This window comes from Barbus barbus (genome assembly GCF_936440315.1).
Source record: "Barbus barbus genome assembly, chromosome: 7".
In the NCBI taxonomy this organism is placed as follows: domain Eukaryota; kingdom Metazoa; phylum Chordata; class Actinopteri; order Cypriniformes; family Cyprinidae; genus Barbus; species Barbus barbus.
The window spans coordinates 23,000,284-23,012,596 of record NC_136735.1 but is presented as its reverse complement, the minus strand read 5'-3'; the positions used below and the strand labels follow the sequence as shown (position 1 = coordinate 23,012,596).

The window sequence follows — 12,313 nt, the reverse complement described above, 5'->3', positions numbered from 1 at the left end:
TTGTTGTGTTTAGGCCAATTTGTGTAATTTCTTGCTAAAGGTACCAACACCTGAGAGTTTGTACTTTTTTCTCTTTTTTGCAGTGACTTATAGTGACCTCTCACACCATTGTGAGGGTTAAGTTTAGGGGTGAACCTTCATGGTGAAATTTTACATACAAATTGTATGTTTTGGACTGTGTATTTGTTGGACATTATCTCAATGGAACTCTCTACTTCTCGTATACATGGATCTAACGTGAAAACAGTAAATTCATGGCATTCAGCTTTTAATGTTGTGTCTTCTTTTCTAAAATCTTTGTAAAAATTATTTTATTGTTATTTGTTTAGCTATTAATATTAATTAATGTGTTTATTATTATTTATTTTATTTTATTTTATTTTATGTTATTTATTTATTTTCTAAGTCTACCAAGGGAAGGGATGGGTGGGTTTTAAATTTGTACAGTTGCTTTTTGTTTTATACTACTGTTCCAAAAAATAAAACTCAAACAGTTGTTAACAAAACAAAAAAAAAGTAATGAGTAAGATCTTACAAATTCATAAGAAATCAATTTGTACATACAATACTTGCACGTACATGTGTTATTAAGTAGTTATTACAGTGTATTAACCAGTAATAATGTGATCATTAAAAAATGACAATTGTTGCAAACATTATGATTACATTGTGTAACTTTCTCTTAAAACTTGACCAAATAACTTGGATTATTCTTTGATAATTGTAATAAGTGCAATACCAAATTCCTACCAATGCTGACCTGATCTATGTGGAATGGCCAGTTCTGGTGATTACTGCTCATGCAAGCCTTCCTGCCTTCCCCCACTGCCCTTCCTCCATGCAGTGTAACAACAAATCTCGTTTTCTGCTCCCTGCCTGAAACTATTGAGTCAACAAACGTCACTCCAGCTAGGCTATGGCCCACAGGAAAGAGGTGGGGTCTCCCTTTCAAAACTGGAGTGGAGCCAAAGGTAGATTTTTTTCAGACAAGAACCACCTGTTAAAATCCAGACAAGACAAAAAAAAGGGATGTTTAAAAGCTCTAAACGGAGGGTGGAGGAGGAGATGAGTTAGTGCTAGCTTTCACATGTACATGACTGCACACAAGGGCCATAGTGTTAAATGAGAAGCTTTGAACTTTCTGTCTTCTGTACAGAAAATCTGTAACTGCATTCAGATATTAGGTCAAATATCAAATTTCTTTCTCAGCAAAGTGTCTCACAGTAGTGGATTTAACAGTATAAATTTGGTCTCCTGTTTGTCAGACAAGAATTTGTTCAAGCTCCAGAGTTTTTTAAGGTCTAAGTGTGCGGCCCCCAAACCGCTGTGTGCCAAAATAAGACCAAGCAAGTGTAAACAAGGGTAAGGCTTCATAGAAGCTGAGGTAGTGCTTCACCATCTAATCTGTGAGGAACTAAGGACAAAGACCTTTTAGAGTTAGTAAGATCAAAGAGTGTGAGTAAGAAATATTGGTTTAATGTCTTATAATAATTGTATCTTTTCCTGTTTGCATTTGAGTCATTGAAACTGACTGAGTTAAGGGGTTTTCCCTCCCTCTGTGTCTGTTAGAATGGGCGGACGGTGAAGCCATGAACTGTGCAATCCAGTCCAGTGCTTCAGGGCAGCCAGTATAGTGTGCACTATTGTGTACGGCTGAAAAAAAAAAAGGAGGGGGAAGAAAAGAAACTCAGTCCCCTTTGTGTGGAGAGGACCCAGCAGGAAAGCGATTTTGCAATTACTTCAGCTTGCTAGCGAAGCAAGCTTGGTTCCTCTGATCTGCACACACTTGCTCACTGGACTGTCTCACTCTGCTCACTGCTTATAGAAGCACATACAAGAGTGAGCGTGTGTTTACGGGCTGTGTCTGGACGCGCTTCGAGATCCAACAGCAATGCAAGGCTTCTACCCTTGATGATGAAAGCAGACGTCAGACTTGCCCATGAATATTGATGCAGAGGTAGTCTGTTTCATAGACGGAACAGAAGGAAGCAAGATGGCTGCCCTTTAGGATTTGTTTAAGAGGAGACCTAGACGGTTTGTTGGAATTCTACAAAGTGGAAGGACTTAAAACAAGGTGAGAGAGTTTTCCTGTTCTTGCCCTTTTTCCTTTGGCCTCCAGGGTCTCTTTAATGACTTCAAGCTCTTTTTAGCAATGTACTGTCCTTTTTAAAACCGTGAGCTGACATAAGAATGAAAGGATATTAGATAAAGCTTCACCAACATGGCTGACGTTTTCTGTCTCTCTTTCTCCCTCCCCTCTCTCTGTCCCTTTTTTTGTTGGCTTGTGCAGACAGAATGTATTTCAAGCATTTAAATCTCATTTGTCTTCATCAGTCATTTTTATCTAAGATGTGCAGTGGACAGCTTTAGGAATGCGTCTGCTTTGAAAAATGGTGATCTTTGTGAGGCTGTTGGCCAATTCTTCTTCAGGCACTATTTCCCAATACATCTCCTGTGCTGAGAGAAAGACTAAACAGTCACACTGCTAACAAAATTATCTTATCTCTTCAGTGTCCACTGACCTAGCTAGACATCTGTATATCCAAGAAAGAGGCATTTTAGGGTCTGAAAAAACATCATATTTATTCAAAGAAATATATTAATGTATTATGTATTATTATGTATTATTTTTCATGTAAATGTGACAAGGAATATTATTTTCTTTAAATATGACAAAGTTGTTTTTGGTACATTTTTCCTTTATTTGATATGTGTTTTGATTGAATGTAGGTGTTTAGCTAGGAATAGTGAAGCTCCTTGCTTTCATTGCATTCAGCAGTGAATGACAAGCAGACACAAAGGCTAGCACAGTCCTGAGGATAAAAAAAACAAAAAAACAGAAGAGCGTAGTGGTGGAAGCCCACAAGGTCAGAAGCTTTAAAAGAACTGAAACTCAATGCCATAGCACCATTAGCTGAGGGCCACCAGAGAGTGGAATTTTTGCCTTGTCTGACATTAATAGGATTTCCATTGTTTATTTGTACACAACATCTTAACTGTGCTTATGTCTACATTTTATGCTCACAGTGAATATTTTCATTAGAAGCAAAAAAATTTAAATTAGAGAACATCAGTTCTCTGTATAACATTCAATCATATAGAGAACAATTTAGTGTCCACGTTGAATTTTATTTATATTCCATTAACATATTATTTGCAGCTCACAGTCCATGTTGTATTGTATTGGCCTGGAATATATTTGCATATGTCTGACATTAACTATAGGCTATTGAAATTAAGACTGAGCAAAGAAAATGTCAAATGCTTTAATAAATTGCCATTGTATTGAGAAAGTCAATATTCAGCTGGAAATAAAAAGTAAGAAAATCTGAATGTTCCAGATGAATTTTTGAATTGATTGTTGCTTTTCACAGGTAACTATCAAACGTATTAACTCGAGTAAACTGTGACAAAAGGCTACAGCAGCAACTCTTTTATCTGCACTAATGATTTGCAAATGTTAACTTTGCTTAACTGATTTTAACAGCCCTATTAGGATTTGCATCATAATTGGCTACTGGAATAATACAGATAAAAGTCCTGTCCCTTTTTTGTGTATTTAGCTTGTGTATTCCAACATTCTGTTTAGATGTGAAGTGTGGAAGTTAGCCCATGCCTGCAAGGGGATCCTTTATGGAGTGTTGTCAATAAGCGTGATAGAGAGGTGGTGCAAATGCTAATGTAACCACAGTGAAGGAATCTGGATACTGTGTTAGCTTCCACTCCAATTTTATGTTTAGAACAGATAATTGTAGTAGTGGTGATACAGCAATACATCAGTCACTAAACATTTTGTTTGTTTGTTTTTTTGCTTTAATATAATTGCAATGCTTGTGTGTCCATGGTAAGGTTTTAACTGGTGAGAATATACAACATTAACATTTGGACAGTTAACAAATGACAAACAGTCTAAAAAAAAACAACTTTTGCCTCTATTTGCTATGAAAATATGGGAATTTTATATTATTTAGTTACAATATTTTTATTTGTAGGGCTTATTAATAATGGCATATATACTGTATATCAATTATCATGGCCAAAAACATTTTCCAGCCTGCATAGTAATTTATTGTCTTAGTTAACAGCTCATAGCTTGTACTGCACTTGATTCAGTAATATTTTAAGCATTTTTGGTGTAAATTGTCACAATAGCTCTGATTGCTGGGATTTATATGTCACCATACATGTTTGTCTCATCCATCGTTAGAATATGTATCGTTGTCAAGGTTTAATTCTCAGGCGTGAACTGAAGAGCACACTCCACGTGCGTAAGCGCACATGGTCGCTCTGTTTACAAACACTACCTCACAACCCAGTCACAGGGTTAGATGGAGAAGTGTACTTACACCAGCCAAGAAGGCCACTGGAAAGCACGGTCATTGACTACGCCAATTTAGACCCTTTCCAGAAGATTTGTATTCAAAAGACTTTAGCTAAGTTAAACTCATGGCATGTGGCTTGCATAGTTTCTGCCACCTTCAGTTCTCTGAAAACTACAAATGTCTTGTGGTTAGAGGACTTGGCTGAATATCTTTGTAAAGCTCAGTGAATCTCTATAAAAGATTAAATAAAGTACTGATTGGTACTGTACTTCTGAGAAAAGCACTGAAATTTCCTCTGAGGTGAATGACGTGATGATGCACTTATAAATGTGGTTTTCAGTAGGTTTTCTCCACTTCCAGCTGTGTGGATTCAGAGAAAATCTGGTTGGTTACAGCAGAGGCGTAGAATGGTGGTTCATAACAGAAATGCTTGATGGGTTTCCCCTCAGAATCAAAGATTTAGAAAAAATATGCATGTCAGGCTAATATAAGAATCATATGCCACATGCTAATTTCGAAAAAAGGTGATGTCAGTTTGGGGTTATAGGGGGATTTTGCTTATATAAGAATTGCTCAGAAGTCTACCAAGAAGAGGTCTGTTGCATGTGTCTTTTGTGTGTGTATGTGGGGGTGCACACATGCAATACCAGCAGACACACTAATCACAACCAGGCTTGCACACAAGCCCAACAGTGCAACAAGGCCACAGAGTAATGGAATCTAAAAGCATCCTTTTCATAAAATACTTCATAAGAATATTTTCAATAAGCTGATAATTGAAAAGGAGAGAAAGGAGTGTAAGGTTCACATGTATATTCACTGGGTGGCAAGCTAAAAGTGACCTTGTTGACAGCAGATTTACCACAGAGACAGCTGGACCTCAATGTCATTCAAGACTGTAAACTACCCATAAGCCTTGGGTGACATTTCATGAGGTTAAAGATGAACAGGGGTCGATCTGAAATTTGGGTCAGACAGAGGATGTCTCAAAGTGGTCCAATACTTTTCATGTGGTTTTTGTGTCAGAGACCATGTCTGTGCATTGCATTTCCCCCCGCAGAAAGTAATGCTATATCAGCAGTCTCTGAAGTTTGGTGAAAAATAAATTGGAAAATATTACAAGCCAACATGAAATGTAAAATACACGCTCTGTCAGGAGATTAAAAGTATTGGGTGAAACTTTTTCCAGGAAAATTGCATAATGATAATTGTATGTATGCATGTATTTATTTATTTTTAGAGCTGTATATAATACTGTTGTGGACTTATAAGGAATAATGCATTGCAACTCCAAGGCCTCAATCCAAAGGTGACAATGGCAAGAAAAAAAAAAAAAAACCTTACATTTCTAAGATAAGGTAAGGTAAGATGAGGAATGAACACTGGGTTGAATCAAGATACATGACAAAAATACAATTATTAATTTATTAATATGTGATTAAATATTCTGTTGCATTCTTGTTAGAAATATGCAGAACATGATTCATTAACAATATCTTCAATATCTTCAAGGAAGTCTCATAGCATCACTCTAGATTTTTAATCTGAACCACCAAAACGCTGGTATAATGTGACATTCTTACCATGGTTCAGATGATTCCGTTAAAGCTTTATACATTGAACAGTATTGCTATTATTATATTATGTATATACAAGCCCTATTTGAGACTGCAAAAAATCCTCTTTTTAATTTTTGGTACATTTTTGGTATCAGTATATCAGAGCTTTGTAACCTGAAAGGACTTGAGAGATAAGGTGACAGTACAGTTCATAGATATTGAACTAAACCATTTGCTTTGTTAACAATTTTAATGAACAATATATAAACATTTTAGAATTAATGCAGAACAGGTAAGCAGTGTAAAGAAGATAAGGTTAAGAAGTTGTTTTAAATACACTGGTAAAAATGATGTGTTGGATTTACTTAAAATATATATGCACTATTTTTGCATCACACTTTTTAAGTAAACCCAACTTGGAACAATTATACTTAAAATGAACAAGATAATCTTTGTTATATGAACTTAAATATTTGAGTTCACTCAACATTCTTTACTTAAAACATGCAACATGATAGAATCTGCTAAGTAATTTCAAGTTGTGTTAACTTAACATTTAAGCTCATTTATATAAAAAATATAATTGAGTTGAACCAACATTCTTTACTTACAAAAATATGTAACACGATAGAATCTACTAAGTTATTGCAAGTTGTGTTTACTAAACATTTAAGCTCATTTATCATTAAAAATTGAGCTGAACTTAACATTTTAGATCTTCAGCTTTTGTTCTGCTTACTGCACTGCTCTAGTACATTCAATATCTTATATAAATTAAACACGCAAATCACACAAACTAAAGCAATTCAGTTTATTTTTTGACAGGTTGCAAAGCAACGGTTCAGCCTGAAACCACACATTGTGAATGTACAAAAAAAATGTGACAAATCGACAAATGGAAGTTCACTTCCAACAGGTCACTTCCTTAATTTTTCACCCTTTGCAACACTTCTTAAAGGATTTACATTTTTCCAATATTTACTTTTGGAAAACGCAACAAACATCCTAAGAATAAAACAAGACTGCGATCAAACGTTTGCAGACTAACATTGTACTAGAGCCAGATGCGTATGGCTAAATATGTGTTGTGACAAACATATTTCAAGTCGTAATGGTAAGATTACGACTTACATATAAGTAGCATAATGAATTTTTTAATGTAATATGCAAAATGGCAATGCAATATGTAAAATAGCAATGTTTTTATGTATTTCAAGTGAAAATTCAATTATATAGTTTACATTTGCCATTTGCACCTTTGGCTCGGAATGCATTCTGAAATTCTCACTGCATTTTTACAATTATCATGCGGTATTATGATGAAAAGGCAATCCCAAGTGTCCTTGCCGTAAGTCTACATGCATTTAGAAAAACAGCATTGAAATTATAATTTTGCAAACGTTTTTGCTTGGATATGCTAAACATATCTAATCAATTTAGGCAATACATTATCTTTTTAATTTTGCAACTTATAAAGCATTAAAATATTTTTAATTTGCATATTAAAACTAGTGTAGGAAATGGCAAATGTAAATAATATATTCATTTTGCACTAAACATTGCACATATGTATGAGAAAATGTAAATTTAAATATAGAAAAACGTTGCCATTTTACATATCGCATTGCCATTTTGCATATTACATTTCAAAATGAATTATGCTACCTATATGCTTCCATACAAAACAACACAATTGATATTTCATTTTAACAAAGAAGTCAGTTCTTCAGAGAGTAAACCTTTGGAGAAAGTTTGCTACTGTCTAGTTCCAGTAGAATCTTCTGAAGAAAATCAAATGAGTATCTGAGCTCTTTGGGGTAACTCAGATTAATTGCATAAATTAGGGCAAACAGAAAAACACAAGCCTTCGCAACACCTGCCAATCCTGTCATCACCTCTGCCTTCCAGCACTATCCCAGCCTGTAAATGATCATCTGTTGAGCCACCTTTCGTGATGATCTTCAGTGTGAGCTGTTACAGTTCCTCCTTGTTCCCATGAGTATCCTTAAAAAAAAAACATAACAAATGTGTATTTACTTACAACACCACTTGTGTATTTTTCAGATTGTTTCTCAGTGCAAAAAATACATCGCAATGAAATAACACAAAATGAGATAATATTTTGAAATTGACATTTATATTTTAAAATAAAATAAGTGTCTTCATTTTATTTTGATCCATTTTGGTTGAGTTTAATTAATTTGTTTATTTAGGTTTGTAGCGTAACTTGGTTGTTAATCGATTTCAGATGCTCACCTGATAATGATGGATGAGATTCTCTGGATTTTCAGAGAGGTAGAGAATTAAGAATCAAATTCTCTATGTTGTTCCACAGGGCTGGTCTGAAAAGCAAAACAAAATGTGGTTTGTTATGGTGCATACAACTATACAGTGATTCCATAGAGTTTGGGAATGAAGGCATTATGTGACCAACTCATCTTTAATGACGGTGAAACTGCTGAAAGTAATAAGTAAATAAACAAAAAATGATATATGAATTGTTACCTCCAATTATTACGTTCTCGCACCAAAACTTGTTGCACATCTGGATGTATGGAAAGATGGATGGAGAGAAAAACAACAGTATTAGATAGCATAAAATAACTGATAATGCTAGCATTTACATTTATTTTATACATTACTTTTGGAAGTCAAATCTGGCACTTTCTCCCCCCTGCTAAAAAACCCCAATAGAAACCATCACAAAAATTCCAATGGTTTCCATTAAAATACCATTATGAACCATTAGCTTTTTCAAGTAAAACCATTACAAAATTCCTTTTTGTAGTGTTTTTTGGGCATTTTCCCAATAGGATTTAACATCTCACCAATAGAACCCATCACATACCAGTAGACACCATTATAGTCTCCATTACAACTAATACAATTCCCATTATAAAAATTAAATCCATTATATTTTCTATTGTGTTTTGGGCAGGGTTCTATTGCTTTTTTCAGCAGGGCTACTTTCAATACTGCCTCACATAATTAAAATGAAATATAACAGAAACAACACAAAATGTTCAAATCAAACACTTTAAAACAGTGATTTTCAATCCTGGTCCTGGAGATCCATTGCTCTGTCCATTTTATATCTACCTTATCAGTTTATGGCACTCTCTCCAGATCAGCAGCAGAGGGAACGCAGGTTTAAATTTACTGTTGTGATCATAATTTCGAAGATTTAATAGACAGAGTAATCGTTGTCATCTAGGAATAATTTTGCATGTGTTTCCGAATCGAGATCGCCATTACTTAATGATCGTGCATACATATGGACATCCAGCCAATATATTTTAGAATATAATATAAACCAAACCTCAAAAGTAACCTGCGCCCAGGCCCGGGCCGCCCCTTAGAGAATATGAGAATATTGTGACCAAACTTTTTTTTTTATTATTCAGTGGCGGGAATAGGCTTACATGTACAAACTCGACGTTTTAATAAGTATTCATAACACGTTTCTAATTACTGAAGCATTATTAGCAATTCGGAAATTCTGTTTAAATGTTCCCTTTTTGACCACAAACACAATAAACGAGTAGGCCTATATTTTAAAAAGACAAAATAAAGCTTAACTCTTTTCAGCGTCTACATCACGTGGCGTTTCAGAAAATATCTTCACCCACTAACACACAACACACGCACACAAAAAACAAATGTTCATTGATGGTAAAACGCCAAAATCTAATATTATACTTAGTTTACAAAAAGTTAAGCTTACCCCTTCTCACCGTCTCTACATGTATTTCACAAAATGGCTCCTTGGCTGGAAACAGCATTTGCATGTCACGTGGCTCACAGTCAAATACTTGCTAGATTTACTTAATTTTTACGTTATTGTAATATTAGTTGACGTGATTTATGTTTTTTTTCATTTTATTTATGCATACACTTAAGTTCACCTTGTAACAATATATGTTAAGTAGACATTGAAAAGTTATGAATACTATGTTTTTTGTGTTTAATATATTTACTTTTATAAGTAATGGTTGTTCAGATAGCGAATCATTTTTTTTTCAGTGTATAAAAACATTTTGAATCACGAATAGAAGGAATGTTTCATAACTTAGTGATATATCTAGGAGGAATGCTGTTCCAGAGACTGAAATGACAAATTCAACATGACTCCCACGTCCTTAACTGTAGAGCAGTAAAACCATCTAGACACAACTATAGTCAATCAACTATTAGTAATGTATGATCCAATGATTAGTATTTCAGTTTTAATAGAATTTAGCCAAATAATGTTTTTTATAAGATCCAGTCTTTGATGTCCTTAATGCAGTTCACCCACTTGGAAGACCCACTTCCTGTGGAGTTCCAGTTCCAGTTCACCCACTTCCTGTGGAGTAGAGGAAATAGAGAACTGAGTATTACCCCCATTATAACAAAAAGCTAAAGCCACAAAATGTTTGTCAGGTAACCTAAAAAATCTGATTTATGTGGTAACATGCATACCTTGACTACTTAAGGATACACATATAAATATTTTAATGGTTTAGAGTAGTATAACTTAAAGCTAAAAATTGCACATTAACACATTTCCAGTGCACATTTAGTAATAATAGCACCAAAATGGAGTAAGTGCATGGAGAATAAGCAAAGGCCTGAGACTGAGTATTTTGGAAACCACCTGTGTTACTTCTGACACCATGTTATTTACACAAACAAAGTGATTGACCTGAGAGGTCAAATCTTACACCTCAAACAATAATGAACTACTAATTGGCCACATCACTCTTTGTCTCTTCTCTACTGAATGTTGTATACTGCTGTGTATAGATGGGATAGATTTCCCCAAGTTATAGGCAATAATACAACTTAATAAACTCAATAAAGGGATCACTGTTAAAAATACTATGGGGTAACAGCATACACCCTAAGTGCAATGCTCCACTGGTGTCTAATGGTGCTTTTCCACTGCATGGTATGGCACGGTACGGCTCACATTTGGGGGGTTTTCCACTACAGTACCTGGTACTTTTTTTAGTACCACCTTGGCCAAGGTTCCAAGCGAGCCATACCGTTACCAAAACGTGACGTGTAAACTCTGCTGATCACTGATTGGCCGGAGAAAAATAGTCACTGCCTGCGTCATTGAACTTGAGGCACGAGCCACAACAGACCCGCTAGATTTAAATCAGCAGCATAACCAGCGAAGGATCGAACGCAACTGTTTTGAATGAGCGCACCTTTTTTAACAACCAAAAATGGCTGTTTCGTTGTCTGTTGAGGAAGTACAGACGTTCCTCTCGTTGATAGCCTAGGAGCAGATCCAGCGAGAGTGTGATGGAGCAACGCTGAATTAAAAGGTTTTTCAAAAGTCACGGCAGGACACTTTGCTCCGACTCTGCATGCAAGAATCCATCAATATAATATTATAATAGAATTGATGGAATTGAATGTCCACCAACGTGCAGCTCCTTATTAATAGCCACTATGGTGAATAGATAACTGTGATTCTCAGTGATTATTTGCTAAGAGTCTGCTAAGACATGTTGACCTTGCAGCTTTCAAGGCTGGAATATAACTGGATAAACTTTCTTTCCTAGTATTTCAAAATATGTTCAAGTTAGTTGTCTTCTATCTATGCTCTATTAATTCTAAGTGTGACTGTTGAACTAAATAAAGTCTGAGGTAGTTTTTTTCTTTCCAGTGAAGGTAGAAAAGGTAGAAAAAGCTCTGTTCTCAAAGCAAATAGAAAATCTATGTTCTTTACTACATCAATCTTTATTCTTAAATGCACCAAGCAGCAAAACCAGATATGGGGTTGGTAGAGAAACTGTTTTAGTGGTTGAATCAATTCTATTAACCTGGTAGGTGTGGATTTAATACAGTTTGTGTAACTTTTATGAGGCAATCAGAGGTATAATCACTCTGTGGCAGAATAGATGATAAATCTCACGCAGCGCATTACTAAACATGTATGATTATTAAGAATGGTCCCTTAACATTTCTAAGGATCCCAGACGAATTGATATCAATCAGACTTAGTTTATCTTGTGACATAGTAATCATCTATATGAATATCTCCATCAATCAGAGCTCACTGTTATTAAAAGGTTAGGCAGAAATTCTATGAGAAAGTCTGTATAGCATCTAGGTAAAGCACAAGTGATTCCAGGTTTCCAATTTCCTACAAATAAGAAATAAAACAATAAAAAAATAAATACATTTACTGTAGAAAACTGACAGCTGTGGTTGCCAGATATTTACTCTAAAAATATGGTAAACATACTGACAACCATCTTAAAAACACAGGTGGTAAAGAGAAAGCCACATGAAGAATTGAAGTTTACTGCAAGTAGCTTTTCTACAGTGTTCAAAGGTGCACAGTGTCATACACACAAACAAAAAGAAACAATTATTTCATTTAAGAAATAAAAATAAATAAAACGTGAGGTGTCATACTGAGAATTCTGAGAATGT

The 12,313-nt window shown here is 35.0% G+C and overlaps 1 protein-coding gene and 1 long non-coding RNA gene across 2 annotated transcripts in view; one reads left to right on the top strand and one right to left on the bottom strand.

The window, feature by feature from the left end:
• Positions 1 to 1,975: 1,975 nt before the first annotated feature.
• The window catches only part of LOC306873167 (methylcytosine dioxygenase TET2-like), a 29,584-nt gene continuing 19,246 nt past the window's right edge, over positions 1,976 to 12,313 (top strand). The window contains exon 1 of the mRNA XM_079422255.1: positions 1,976 to 2,074. The gene's annotated coding sequence lies outside the window, so the exon portion shown is untranslated. The remainder of the gene's footprint in view (positions 2,075 to 12,313) is intronic.
• LOC306873169 lies at positions 6,680 to 9,013 on the bottom strand. The gene is made up of 3 exons (XR_013784462.1): positions 8,387 to 9,013; positions 8,138 to 8,223; positions 6,680 to 7,885 (listed from the first exon to the last, which is right to left on the bottom strand). It is a non-coding gene; the product is annotated as an uncharacterized lncRNA (long non-coding RNA).